A 15,279-nucleotide genomic window follows, 5' to 3' on the forward strand; every position below is an offset into this window, starting at 1 on the left:
CTATTGCAGCATAAATATATGAAAGGAAATCATTGTTTTTCCCATTGATAATTGTTCTCAATAAAATATTCCTGGACATCTCTTGCAGGAGGTTTAATTTTGGCTTTTGTGTAATAATAACTTTGAGGTGTTAATATTACCATGCCAAAAAAAGTGGAATTTAAAATTTCTCTTTCTATAAAATGTATGATTCCACTTTCATGAAGTCCAAGAACTGCAAAATACAATCGAAGATACAGAAATGAGGATGTGGTTGCCTAAGTGGGAAATGTAGATTTATTACAAAAGGGGCAAGCATAAACTTTCAGGAGTGATGGGATGATTTAGTAACCCCCAAGCAACCAAGGACATTCTTTGAATCATTTTATTGTATTTATTTATTATTTTTGAATATGTTCTGTTCTAGGTTGATATTGGCCTTAGAGCAGAATACTGATTAGAGGAGTTTCATGGACAGACTGCTCTTGTCTAAACTTTAAAAAAATCCTTTCATTCTTAAAATTAAAAAATAAAATCCTTTCATTCTTTTTTTCATTTTGAGAGTATGATTCATTAAACCATTGAACATTTGTACGTAATAAATGTAGCATAAATACTTATTTAGTGCTGTGAGCTACAACTATAAAGAAAAAATTACAAATATTTTCATTCAACATTTCTTGATCATTAACAATATTCAAATCTCTTTCATTCAACATTTCTTGATCATTAACAATATTCAAATCTCTTTCAATGACGCTTCCTTTTAGTAATTAGCACTTAAGCCAAACAATAGCATATAACTTCACTCATTTCAGATAAAAACTATTTGAAACTATATCCTTCCTATATTCTTCTTCTTCTTCTTTTTTTAGATTTTATTTATTTACTTGACAGAGAGAGAGATCACAAACAGGCAGACAGGCAAGCAGAGAGAGAGAGGGAAGCAGGCTCCCCACTGAATAGAGAGCCCAATGTAGGGGTTTGATCCCAGAACCCTGAGATCATGACCTGAGCTGAAGGCAGAGGATTAACCCACTGAGCCACCCAGGTGCCCCTATCCTTCCTATATTCTAAGAGTGTGTTTCTGGAAAATCAAAATGTGAAACTCAATGCCTTGAAGTTGTATATTTGCCATTTCAAATTCATGTAATTAAATCAATAAATTTAAAGTAAAGTTACAGAAGGTGATAATGAGTTTGCTCATAGTAATAAAAACTAATCATGCTGGAGAAGGAAAGTGTAGGAACTGAAATGATTCAGTAGTTCTAATTAAGATAGTAGTGAGAAATGCCACCATAGGCCAAATGTTGAATGACCTAATTCTTCCTTCCTTTTCCACTTTTGAAGTAGCTTCACCAAATGAATTGCCCTCTTCAGTGTTCTGTGTTTAGTTTATAAAATCTGATGACCGATACTTAAAATGTAAGTGAAAAAGCACCATTAACAAACAAGTTATTTATTTATTTATTTTTTTTTTTTTAATTTTTTATTTTTTATAAACATATATTTTTTATATACATATATTTTTATCCCCAGGCTACAGAGACAGAGCCGACAGTAAGCTCGCAGCTCCGTGTTACCTTGAACCGGTCGCAGGCTCGGTGAGCTCGGAGCGCGGCCGGAGGTCAGGCAGACGGGAGTAACTGGTGATTCACAAACAAGTTATTTAAAACACCAAAATCTGATAACCCAAAAAGGTGCTTACCACTGAGTGGACATAATATATTGTTATGTCACAGAGGAGAATATTAATTGTACATATGAGATTTCCAATAAACAATATTCTGGCACTTGGGTTCTAAATTAAATTTAGTGTGATTGTTCTGGAGAGTTCCTCTTTGTTCTGGTCAGGAATCAATTCAACATAATGTAATTGCATGACACTGTCAAACTTAAAACTACAAAATACTTTACATCAAAGGAGAAATCTTAATTAGTAAAGGAATTACTAAGGAATCATTTGTTTCTGTACATAGTTGGATTATTTCTTAAAAGGTGTTGCTGTCAAAGCTGACCCCTTTAGACCCTGGTTCTGTGAGGACATCCAAATGGATTACAAACCCAATCAAAGGGAATAGGAAGTGAGATAGAAGGTAGGTCAAGAATTATCAAATCATAGGCTCCTGGAAACATAAAAATGGAAGAGTCTTTTCAAATCCATCTAGTTCAATCTCCATGCAAAGAGGTAAATTTGCCTTTCTGTTATGAACTGGCCAGATTTAAGCTCCTGAGGGCAGGACCAAGTCTTTCCAGGTTTATTTGCTTAGAAGATTATTTCTCTAGGGTTAAGAGTTCAATTAACTTTGCCTAAAATGGATGTAGAAGGAATATGGATGAAAGATGTTCCTCACTTTATGAATAATTTGTTATTATGGCACAAGGTAAATAGACTATTGATTGATTACAAAATGATTTAGCATAACAGAACAGAATAAAAATACATGGCCAGGAATAATTTCCCCTTGTTTATAGTTCTTAGCTTACAAAAACATCAAAGGCTACTTTGCTTTTTCTTGAGTGTTTTGCAAGAGCTTTTTTTAAGGGGAATGAGGCTAGATATCTTTTTTTGGAGGCCAAAGATATGTGGACATTTGTTCTGCAGCCTGTCTAGGAACAATAAACTCTGAGAGAATGGTTTAAAAGGTGAGTGATTAACCTCTCTTTCTTTCTAAGAGCACTCATTTATTCAACCTTCTATCACAGCACCAAGCATAGTTGTTAGTACAGTGTGAAAGATAAATAATTGTGTTCATAGAATACTACTTTTTCACTTCAATAAACTATTGCTGGAATGTCCAAATGTTCTCAAAACCAATCCCTGCTTTTTAACTATAAATATAGCAAGTGTATGTATTTCTTTTTCTTCTAAAAACATGATATTCAACTTGAAGGCAAGGAACAGGGTATAATAAAAAGTAGGTCTTTGTATCTTCTTTGCTATAATAGAATATACATAAAGTTTAGAGATTGATTTATTCCCTTCACCAATTGCTCACTGAGACCTAGGCCATTATCAGGAAATGAAAAGCATTTTAGTTTCTTTTATTATAAAGATATTTCCTTTGTCATTATTAAATAGAAAAAAATTTTACCATAGAAGGACTTTAAAATGCGAAGAAGTATAAAAGATACAATAGAAGTTGCCCATTATCAAACAATCCAGAAATAACTATTTCCATAGTCTATGTTTCATGCAGATACATGATCACATTAGTATGTGTATGGAAACAATGCCTGACATTTAAGAAACACACAGTGAATGTTAGCTACCACTAGTAGATAGTAACTATCATTATGAATCTATAATTCTAAATCATTAGAACATATGTACTTCATGGATGTGTCATATTTTATGAAAACGTTCTATTATTTTTGGACAATTAAAATTTGTATTATGTGTTAACCCTTTTTCTTTTTTTTTTAACCCTTTTTCTATATAAATATCTTTGTATCTCAGAATATTATTTTAAATTTATAGATGTGAAAATACTTGACTAAGGAGCAGAAACATTTTATCTATCTATTTATTTATTTATTAAAAGTTACCTGTGGGTTTTTTTTAATATTCTATTTATCTATTTGTCAGGTTGAGAGAGAGCACAAGCAGGGGGAGCGGCAGGCAGAGGGAGAAGCGGGGTCCCCCTTTGAGCAAGGACACCAATGCTGAACTCGATTCCAGGACCCCAAGACCATGACCTGAGCCCAGTGTAGATAGAGACACCCAGGCATCCTGAACCAGAAGCATTTTAAAAGGTCACAACACATAATGTAAAATTTTCCTCTAAATTTAAAATACACTTTTTTCTTAGCAATAGAGGGGTCACAACCTATTTCCCTGGAAAATACTGGGTATTATCCATTGAAAACATTTCTTTAATTTTTTATAGGTAAAAATAGTGATGTGTCCCTTAAATTTGTGTTTTGCCCAACTGTTTTTCCTTTTTTTTCTGTTTTAATTATTGATAGCACTGTTGTTGTTGTTGTCGTTTTGTTTTTCCTCTCAATTTTCTCTTTGGGAAATTGTCATTTAAAAGTTGATAGAGGGTCACCTGGGTGGCTCAGTTAAAGTGTCTGCGTCTGGCTCAGGTTGTGATCGTGGGGTTCTGGAATTGAGCCCAGAGGTAGGCTAACTGCTCAGAGGGGAGTCTGCTTCTCCCTCTCCCTCTGCCCGTTCCCTCCCTGTCTGTGCTCTCTCTCTCTCAAATAAATAAATAAGATTAAAAGAAATTCTTAGAAAGTTGATAGATATTAAGGATTTTCTTTGTGTACAAAGTCTTTTTCCCTCTAGATTTTTATTTGCCTTTGAATGTAAAAAATTGGAAATTCCTAAGTTTCATGTATCCAAATACTCTACATCTTTTTAGAAACACACACACACACACACACACACACATTGAAAAGGTCAAATGAAAATTTTGGTAAGTACCTTTAAAATATTTGTTCCAGAGGACATCCTTAATTACTTATCACTGGGATATTTTATTTCACTATATTGTTATGCATGTTTTATTTCACTTGAGATTGTTTCTAAGACAAAGTAGGATAGGTTATCAAATCATTTTAAAACCTCAGAGATCTCAGTGAATATCAAACTTAACTACTTCAGAAATACAAGTAATACAAAGGCATAGGAGAAGCAGGAAGAGTTCTAAGACCACAATGTTTATGCTCAGATCCACCTTTTTGCCATATCACTAAACCATTTGGCACGGATTACCATGTGAGGTCTCTAACCAATGCGTGCTTACCTAAAAACAGAATTATTTCAAAGCTAAAATATTTCTATTCGATGCTCTGATAGTTGCATAGATGATGTGACATTTTCCTCAGAGCTATAGCCCAAACATCCATAGATTCGAGCTTTCTTTACTACATGTGAACCTAATAAGACAGGCACACCCTACAAGAGCAGTCCATAGATTAGGACTCTCTCTTTAGAATATACCATTAGTGCTTTTGCCAGAAGGTTTGTCATTTCAAAGTTTTCAAGACATTTTCACCACATTATCTTCCCTCTTTCCAGTCATATAAGTGAGCTTGGTAGTACTTTTCCCCAGTTTGATGCCTTCAGTTCTCTGTAGCCTCTCTGACACTTGACTATAGCTTTTATAGATACCACAGACCAGAAGAACCCAGCTAACCAATACCGATTCTGATCTACAAGGACTATGCGATAGTCAATATTTGGTCTACTAATAGGTGATACATTACATAGTAATAGATAATTGGTATTTTGGCACATAGAAGTAGGGTATTGCCATTAAAACAAAACAAAACAAAACAAAACAACAACAACAAAAACTAAAAATGTAGGAGTGGCTTTGTATCTAAGCAGAAGGCAGAGGTCAAAATGATTTTTGCAGAGCTTGTTAAAGAAAGCCTATTGCCTTGAAGAGAATGTTAGCAGAAATCTGGACTTCAAGGGTATTGCCAAGGAGAGCTAAAAAAGAAATGAACTAGATGGTATTGGAAATAGGAAGAACAGGGAATCCTTGGTTTGTAGGGACAGAAAGTTTAGTAACACTCTTACGTGCAGTATCCTGAAATGTAGAAAATGTGTCCAAAAATGTAACTAAGGAGATTTCAAAGCAGAGTGTTAAAGGCACTGCCTGGTTTCTTTTTAATGTCTACTGTGAAATGTGAAAAGAGAGCTAGACAAAAAGAAAGATTATTTTTAAAAAATGGAGCCAGAGCTTGTTGGTTTTTAAAATGCTCAGAATCTCCAACTGGCAAATGTTGTGAAAATCAAAAAATACCTTCTTAGAAAAGATCAATTCCATGGCATTGCTAAAAACAACAACAACAACAACAACAACAAGACAACAACAACCAAAACAAACAAGTAAACAAAATCATGGTCTATAGATGTTCCATTCTGGCCAAGACCTTAGAAAGATTAATGGCAAGTTTTGGGGGGAATATGCACTCACACAAGAGATTTGTTAAAAGGAAGCTTCAGTATCTATAGCCAAGAACTTTGTAAGTATGGTTTTGGTTAAAGGAACAAATTCCATTGACATTCACAGAAGGCCCAAAAAGTGACAGCATAGAGTAAGAAACAACTGGACTTCCCTATACCCATACAAAGCCATTGCAATAAGCAGCATGAGAAAACTACTCAGCTGAAAACATATGTCACCTTTCATTAAAAAAAAAAAAAAAAAAAGACTCAGAGGAAAGAACCAAGAGCCTGGATGGAGATGCAAAGAGCGAATTAGAATTATTCCTTGATTTGGGGACCTAATAAGGAAACCCAACATTTATCTGACAAGATTTCAGAAATGTTATGGACCAGTGATCCATGTTTGGTTTCCATTTTCCCCTATTTCTGTCCCACCATGGTATATTGGGTATGGGAGGAGGACTAAAGATACATTGTCTCTTTAGTTTCAAAGTCTGCAGTAAAAGAGGACCTGAACACAATAGACTCCACTCAAGAAACTACACCTAAAAAGCTTCATTCACATCTGGACTTGATTTAGGTAATGAGAACTTGGTTTTAGACACTGCTTTAATTCATGCAGGGGAATTGCATGTAAGGAGAATAAAAACATCAAAGCCTAGAAAATAAACTATGGTAAGCTGCTTCAAAAATGGCTACTAACATTCCTTGCTTTTAAATTTCTATACAACAGAACTGTGAGATAATAAATGTTTACTGTGTAAAACTATTAAGTTTGGGGATTATTTGTTACATGGAAATAGATAACACAATAGGAAAAATTTAAAAAAAATTTTTTAATTTGACTTTCCCCTGATTCTTTAAAGTCAAATATATATTATTTTCTTACATTATGTTCCTTTTTAGACATTTTTAAAACTACAAAGTTGAAAGAATGTAATCTACCACTGTTCTGGGTGTTGAGCAAACAATCTGCAGTGTACCATCCCTGTTGTCAAGAAACTCACTATCTAGTCAGGAAAAGAGAGATAATGTTACTGTTACCCAATAAGTTCCCAAACAGAGTGTGTACAACATATGTGCACAATATTATAAGGTCACAAAAGAGTATTTGGTTCTGTATCAGGTAGTAGAAACTATTTCACAAGCTAGGCAATTATTAATATAATAATAAAACTTTTAAGTTATATAACTTTTTAGGTTGCAATGCCTTGATCAAAAAGAGACATTTTATTTTACTTTATTTTATTTTATTTTATTTACTTGACAGAGAGAGAGACAGCGAGAGAAGGAGCACAAGCAGGGGAAATGGTGGAGTTGGAGAGGGGGAAACAGGCTTTTCACCCAGCAGGGAGCCCGATGCAAAGCTTGATCCCAGGACCCTGGGATCATGACCTAAGCCGAAGGCAGAGGCTTAACAACTGAGCCACCCAAGTGCTCCAAAAGGTGACTTTATTGCGTCTACAGTTGGGTGGTAATGATCTTTGGGTTAGCTCACAGAATCCAAAGGAATGCTGAAAGAATCAGTATCATTCTCTCCTTTCCTCTCCCTTTATTCAGCTCTCTTCACTTCTTGGTTTCATTCAGCTTTATTTTGCCAACTAGCTTTTGTGGAGGAGACAGTTTGTCCCAGCTCAGAATCTCGTTCTTTCAATTTACCAAGAAAGGGCATGTTTCTCTGTGCCTTAATTTCTTCATCTATAAAATGATGGTAATTATGACTAGCTCATCAGGTTGTTGTAAACACTGGATGAGTTAGGCAAGTATTCAGAAGGGTGCCCGGCATAAAGTAAAACTTGCTTGTGCTCTCCAGCCTAAACTTCTCTCTTCTACCTGGTGTCCGTATCTGACTGTCTACTGGAGACCTCCATTTAATGTCTAATAAACATCTCAAATTTAACATTTCTAAAGCTGAGCTCCTGGAATGTCCTCCAAGTCTGCTTTTCTCATGGTTTTCCTAGATCAGTGTGTACAATTCTTCTAGTCCTTCAGGCCAAAAATCATCCTTGATTACTGTCTTTCTCTCACATATCACTTCAAATTTGTCAGCAAACACTCTTAGTTCTATCAGCACTATCTAATAGAATTTTCTGTATCAATGGAAAGGATCTACATCTGTGTTGTCCAATATAGTACCACAAATTTGTGAAGCTATTGAGCCCTTGAAATGTGGTTAACATAACTGAGGAATGGAATTTTTAGTTTAATTCACTTTTAGTAGTTAATTTAGATGTTAAATTTGAAGGGTAACTGGGTGGCTCAGTCAGTTAAGAATCCAGTTCTTGGTTTCAGCTCAGGTCATGATTTCAGGGTCCTAAGATCAAGCCCTTCGTTGGGCTCTGTGCTTAGCAGGGAATCTATTTGAGATTCTCTTCCTTTCCCTCTTACTCTGCTCCTCCCGTCCCCACTTCCCAAATAAATAAATAGATCTTAAAAAAGTGTTAAATTTGAGTAACTGCATTTGGCCATATTGGGTGGTACACCTGTACTGTACCTTTAAAATAAAAATAGGGGTACCTGGGTGGCTCAGTGGGTTAAACCTCTGCCTTTAGGTACCTGGGATCAAGCTCCCCATCTGGCTCTCTGCTCAGCAGGGGGCCTGCTTCGCCCTCTCTTCCTGCTGCTCTGCCTACTTGTGGTCTCTCTTTGTCAAATAAATAAATACAAATCTTTTAAAAAATAAAATGAATAAAATAAATATAGAATCTCTACTTCTAATCAATTCCATTATTGAAATCCTAGTCCAAAGCACCCTCATCTTTTGTCTTATGTCTATAGCCTCTCTGGTGGTCCCTTCTTTCTTTATTGTCCTCTGCATTCTATTCTCACTAAAGCAGCCAAAACAATAATTTTAAAATCTGTGTTGAATCACATAAATACTTATCTCAAAGCCCTCCAGAGATTTCTCACATGAGCAAAAGTCCAAATTACTACAGCCCCACTGTGGTCTTGCTCCTTGCTACCTCTGATTTTAATTCTACTGTTCTCTCTCTTGATCACTCTATTTCAGGTATGCTGATCTTTGCATCAAAGGCTCATTTCCAAAAAGGATCTTGGTTTTTCTTCTTCCTGGAATGTTCTTCCTGTGGATTTTCATACGGTTTGCTTTCTTACGTCTTGTGGTTCTTTCCTCACATTCTCAATAAGGCCCTTCATAAATTTTTAATCCTCCCCAGAGGAGGAGGACTTTTAAATTTTCTAGATTTTCAGACCTCCCAACATATCTTATCACCTTCCACTAACTTATTTTAGCTTCTTAGCATGTATTACTAACATTCTAATATTTTACTTATTTACCATATTTATTCTCTGTCTCCATTAAAATGAAAGCTTTATGAAGGCAGTGATCCCCTTTGCTTTGTGTACTGTTGTATTCCGAGTACCTGGAAATACGCGAGTACATGGTGGGCTTGCAATAAATATTTGTATTAATTGGACAGCTATTCTACATTCATGCAAAACTTGCTTATATGGACTCTACAGTCTTGTAAGTATTTGTTTATTATAGACATAGTCACATGACTTCCATTGTTTAAAGATTTAGGGCAAAGATTTGAATTCTGACTAAAAAGTATCTATATGCCTTATCTGAAAAATCAATATAACCTGACTTTAAAGATAACACTTGTTTGGTATTTAAATTTTCTCAGAGGCTTCTTTGAAAATTCCTCCAATTGCAAAATCAGGGTTTTTGTGTGTGTGTGTTTTGTTTGTTTGTTTGTTTGTTTTTAGACATAATTCATGTATAGAACACTAAGATGAACAAATCTTACTTCATTTTTTTCCCTAACATATTATGTTCTAAGCTATAATGATAAACTGTTTGGAGTTTAATAAAATAATGTTTAAATCAACTCTCCCTTTAAAAAAATCATATCCTGAAATTCCTTTCTAACACAAATATTAATACCTATATTTTCAGTTTTAAAAAAACAAAAAATTCTAGGGGTGCCTGGATTGGCTCAGTGGGTTAAGCCTTTGCCTTCGACTCAGGTCATGGTCTCAGGGTCCTGGAATAGAGCCCCGCATCTGGTTCTCTGCTCAGCGCGGAGCTTGCTTCTCTCTCCTTCTCTGCTTGTTCTCTGCTTAATTGCGATGCCTCTCTCTGTCAAATAAATAATTAAAATCTGTAAAAATTTTTTCAAAAAACCAAAAAAATTCTATTGAAAATTTTTTACAGATTTTGTTATCTATTTGGCAGAAAGAGAGAGAAATAGAGATGGTGAGAGCAGGAATGCAAGCAGGGGAGTAGGAGAGGAAGAAGAGGCTCCCCCACAGAGCAGGGAGCCTGATGTGGGCTTGATCCCAGGACTCTGGGATCATGACCTGAGCTGAAGGCAGACACTTCACGACTGAGCCACCCAGGTACCCCCACTATTGAATTTTTAGTTAACAGTCCTTCAAAGTAAAGTTTATTATTTTGTTATGAAAAAACTAAGTCCCAATGATTGTATTATTTTCTTAATTTGTTAAAACTATTTTTTAAATATAAGAATATCTTATAATGCATTATAAAGTACTGTTATTAAGGTTCAATAAAACTAATTAGTTTTTCTTAATATTAGCTTTCATTGCTGGCAATACTTGCTTCATTATACATAAGTTGCTATTCAAAATCCTGACACAGTTGTAAGATAAATTTAACAGAATTCTTAAAACCCTCAACTCCCAAACTGTATCCTAAGCACCCTGGAGCGTCATACCAAAGTCGTGGAGATGACATGGAATATTTTAAATTTCCCCCCCAAAATGTAAAATCACTCAACATCTCTTAGACACCATGTGAACTACTAGGTCAAGGCAGTTCACAGTTTCAGTGTTAGGTCATGTTATATTCCTCTCAATGGTGTTATATCTTTATGAACCTGGGTTTTCCTTTTTTTTTTTTTTTTCTGTTATAAAAATCAAATACTGTCAGAAAATTGCAACAAGAATTGAGATGGCAATGTCAACAAGATTTCAAGAATTGAAAAGTTTTGTGGTCTCCAACTGGACACATATAACTTGATAATAAGTGATTATAGTATTTAAGAATGAAATAAAATATTATTTTTAATTTACATGTAGTGGTTTTGCATATCACTACTACATTCTTTGAGTTTATTTATTTATTTAGGACAAGAAGTAGGATTTATCGGTGGGGCATGAATAGGGAAGGGGCAGTGCTGAATTTCTCATGAGTTCAGCACTCACCATATATCCAGAGGGCCATAATTAGTGATGTATTTGACCCCACTGCCATCTGGGATGAGCTGCTTTTCAGCCACAAAGCCCCACTCCTTGGAAATGTGGCTCTTCTGGTGGCCAGGGAACTAGAACTTGGCCCTGTGTAGGGTCTCAATCATATGCTCCTTGTTCTGCAGCTTGGTAGGGGTGGACATGATGACTTGGCCAATGTGGATCCTGGTTACTGTGGGCTGGGGCTCTCCAAAGGCACAGCACATACCTTACAGGACAACATCGTGTTGATAGGGATGCTGTGGAAAGGATGGAGCTGCACATTTATGTGAAAACCATCTTTGCCACTTCTTTTCACCCTGTACATGCTGGTACAAATAAGGAAGCCTCCAGGGCTTCAGAGGAGAGATGCTTATATTCATCTATACCATGTGGCCACAGAGAGAGACTCAATCTACTTTTGCCTTCTTCTACCCCAGATAAAAGATGCAGATCTTGGCATCAGGGACACCTCTGCCAAGGGAGACTTTGGCTATGGCTTGTTCATGCAATATGGTTAATACTGGGCAAGGCAGTGGCCCATGACAACACCAAGATTTTCAGTGGCATACCACAGAAAAAGATTCTAAATTTTTAGAATAGTGCAACTTATTATGTTGTGTAGACCTAGCTACTTAATAAACAAAACTTAAGGATTTATTTTGGTCTCAGAGCACTGTGAAAATATTACTGATAACAGAAAATTCGAGAACCGGGGGAGTCAGATTATTTTTTTATTATTTACTGAAATTCAGGGTTTTTTCATATTTTTCCAGTTTTATTAAGAAATAATTGGGAAACATTGCTGCATAAGTCTAAGGTGTACAGCACAATGGCTTGACTTACATATGTTATGAAATCATTACCTTAATAAGTTAAATTAGCATCCATCATTTTATATGGATTCAATGAAAAGAAAAGAAAAAAGAAACAAATTTTCCTTGTGGTGAGAACTCTTAGGATCTCCCCCTTAGTAATTTTCATGTATGTTATACAGCAGTGTAAACTACAGTCATCATGTGATACATTACATCCCTAATATTTATTTGTCTTTTAACTGGATATTTGTACATTCTGATCACTTTCCTCTAGTTTTAATTTTTAGAACTCTAGGGAATATTATTTATAGAAAAATTATGTGATGAAACTATTAAGGCTATAATAAATTATTTATGTAAGTGAATTTTTGGTCATGGTCATAATCACTTTCAATTTGTTTACTACCAATAGAACTTGGAAACAATATTCAGTTCGGATTTGTAACAAAAGATTATCAAAAATAGTTAGTTTTCAGTTTCAGAAAAACTTCAAAACATAGTTTTGAAACTCTTTGGATTTGACAAGACCCAACTGAATTCTTCCAAGGCACTGTTTTTCCTAATTTTTTAGGATCTCATGTACTTTTGGAGAAATTTAATTCTTATGTTACTGATTCATTTACACTCAACTCATCAAAATGTTTGGTAAATGCATTTGATATCCAAAGAGCTTTATGAGAAATTACATCTGGAAAGTCTAAAGTTTTATCATTCTTGAACTTAGTTTCTTGAAACCAGAAAGCCACATTTTTCTAAAGCATGTAGAACTAGAACCTCAAATTTGACTTTAATTTAGTACACTTATGAAACCAAATAGGAGTAAACTTAGTGAAACATTTTTGAATATTCCTCTTGTAATTTATTTCAGTATAGTGGATTTGGGTTTTCCCTATTGGAATAATATTTCAATAATTAAAAATCTGAGTAATAGTCAAATATTTCATGCGTGTTGTCTTTTAATGGAAATATTCCCTTTCTGAGGATGAAAAATACATGTTAATCTTTTTGAAAGCTCTCTTAGTGGGTAAGTTTAACAAATAAGCCATATTGGCTAATTAGTTATCTGATTTTTCATTGGCAAAAGCTTCAAAACCAACAAAATAGCCTGTGTCATAGTATTTTAAGTGTGATAAATGTTGTCTATGACCTCAAGAATGTGTCCTAAAACAAGCAACGGTTAACATGTTAAAAAACAAAAACTTTAAAAAATGCATTAGATCATGTCTGCAAAAGACAAATGTTTGTTAATAACACTGTGTTACTTGGCCTAACTTTTTAATGTCCTAAACATAAGGCATTAATGAAATAAGATTACATTCTAAGCAAATACTAGATGTGAGTAATCTTATTTCTATTCAGCAATCAATTTACTAAGACACAATGTGTAGTTCCCTTAGATACACAAAACAATATAGTATCATCAGGACATTTATTAGGTAAACTGTAGGAAATTGCCATTTTTTACATTAAAAACGGGTCAAATACAGGCTATTTCACATGGCTGAACCTATATCTAGTCATAAACAAGTCAATATGGAAGGTATTGTTTCTAGAGTTACTTTATGAGGAAGACCCAATTTACACATACTAGAAAAACAAGTTCATATTATCATATTTTTCAAAATCCAAATATTCTTTTAATCTGGAAATAGATTTCAAACTTTGGTAGTTCTTCCAGTCTGTCAGTTGGTGCAGTCAGCTTCCATAGCTTTAACCCCTAAATCGCAGTGGATTAAATTTAATTTCATTCATGTTCTCTGTCTTTCTGCACCTATTGTCTTCCCTGTAAAACCCATGCTGATGGGACACATATTCATGGAGGCAGAGAGAAAAGGGAACATGATGAAGGACAGACTGGTTCATAACACTTCCATGGGCAAGTAAGAAGGTTCACTTCTGCTCACATTTCACTGGCCAAAGCAAATGACATGACAACATCTATGGAAGTGAGGGAGTGCAATGCTGCCAGTTTTAATGACTACAATCCTGACACTTTAAATTAGAGTTCTTATGTATGAAAGATCTACCTCAGAATGCAAACTTGCAGTAATGCCTAATGTTATTCCAAGTAAAACTAAATAAGGATCTGTAAATATTAATAAAAAATGAATGCTAGAGATACAAAAATTTATTGTGTATAAAGTCTAGCTAAGACAATAAAAAGTACTGTGTAGGATGAGAGAAAGAATATTTGTACCATTATCTTATTTGGATGAACTATCTTGTCTAGCCTTAATTAGATAAACACTTACTGAAGTAAGTAAAGTAGGACTGAGTCATATAAGCCAGTGAATATGATCTGAACCAGAGATGATGATTTTTCAAGGAGCCAAACAGACTGTTGACTATGGCTTGCCATTGTGTCTACCTCAGTCAACTGGCCAATGTTGATTCGATTGAGACTGAGGGGGAAATAATAATCAAGCTTGTTATTTGATTTTTGGCTCTTGAGGGCTTACTGGATACTGGCTTACTTACGGAGATAAATATCTTTGAGTCTCATGCTAATTTGTTTTTCCTTTTTTTTTTTTACCTTTTCTTCTCTGTCACTCTATGATCTTAGTATGGCATACTACATAGCCAAGGCCTAAAATAACAGACACCACCACAAAATTTATCATTTTTTAAAAAATTTATTTATTTATTTGACAGAGAGATCACAAGTAGGCAGAGAGAGAGAGAGAGAGAGAGATGGAAGCAGGCTCCCTACTAAGCATAGAGCCCAATGTGGGGCTTGATCCCAGGAGCCTGGGATCATGACCTGAGCTGAAGGCAGAGGCTTTAACCCACTGAGCCACCCAGGTGCCCCATCATTTTGTTTTATAAGGAAGAAAATTGTATATGTAAGATGGTCAAACAATTCACAAACTAGTAGGAGTGAATTACTTAAATATTTTTTTACATGAGACAAAATCATTTCAAGAAAACACTATAAATAATAAAAAGTTAATTTGCACAAATCTGACTGTGTTTCAGAAGTAAAGATTCAAACAAAAGACATTTAAGGGTAGAACATTAAGCTTCCCTAGGTTAACCAGTTAATCAACTTGAGGAATTTTCAAGTAACTTTAACGACATATTTAAGACTCTTATGAGCATCAATATTGTAATACTCTAGGTTTTTAAACAAGTTATTTTCAAACTAATCTTAGTTTCTTGATTCAAATATTTTATGTTATTTTATTTTATTTAAAGATTTATTTATTTATCTGACAGACAGAGATCACAAGTAGGCAGAGAGGCAGGCGGCGGGGGGGGGGGGGGGGGGGGGGCGGGGAAGCAGGCTCCCTGCTGAGGACCCTGAGATCATGACCTGAGCAGAAGGCAGAAGCTTTAACCCACTGAGCCACCCAGGCGCCC

General features: G+C 35.0%; 1 pseudogene; it reads right to left on the reverse strand.

The window, feature by feature from the left end:
• Positions 1–11,058: 11,058 nt before the first annotated feature.
• On the reverse strand, positions 11,059–11,645 carry LOC131819800 (large ribosomal subunit protein uL16-like; annotated as a pseudogene).
• Between the last annotated feature and the right edge of the window lie 3,634 nt (positions 11,646–15,279).

Source organism: Mustela lutreola, chromosome 1 (assembly GCF_030435805.1).
Source record: "Mustela lutreola isolate mMusLut2 chromosome 1, mMusLut2.pri, whole genome shotgun sequence".
In the NCBI taxonomy this organism is placed as follows: Eukaryota; Metazoa; Chordata; class Mammalia; order Carnivora; family Mustelidae; genus Mustela; species Mustela lutreola.